A 244-nucleotide genomic window follows, 5' to 3' on the forward strand; every position below is an offset into this window, starting at 1 on the left:
TTAAGGGGAGTGTAGATAAATATCATCACTTTATCTACTCTGCTATTTCAGATGGTCATATTTTTGTGCTTGCAGCGAAAATGGAAGCAAATTATGACGGCCATTCGGCATCCGTAAATTCTTCATTTCCGCTTTGATGCGCATTTAATATATCTATTATCCTCTCTGGCGTAGTCGTCCCTGAGCTGCATTGTTGCCATGTTGCAAGGTGAAAAGGCACAACGAAATTATAGGGATCTCCACG

At 41.0% G+C, this 244-nt stretch overlaps 1 protein-coding gene across 7 annotated transcripts in view; it reads right to left on the bottom strand.

Annotated features, from left to right (window-relative positions):
- LOC119593064 (irregular chiasm C-roughest protein-like) overlaps nucleotides 1–244 on the bottom strand; it is a 46,047-nt gene that overhangs the window by 9,573 nt on the left and 36,230 nt on the right. The window lies entirely within an intron of this gene.

The sequence above is a fragment of the Penaeus monodon genome, chromosome 31 (assembly GCF_015228065.2).
Source record: "Penaeus monodon isolate SGIC_2016 chromosome 31, NSTDA_Pmon_1, whole genome shotgun sequence".
NCBI classification, from domain to species: Eukaryota; Metazoa; Arthropoda; class Malacostraca; order Decapoda; family Penaeidae; genus Penaeus; species Penaeus monodon.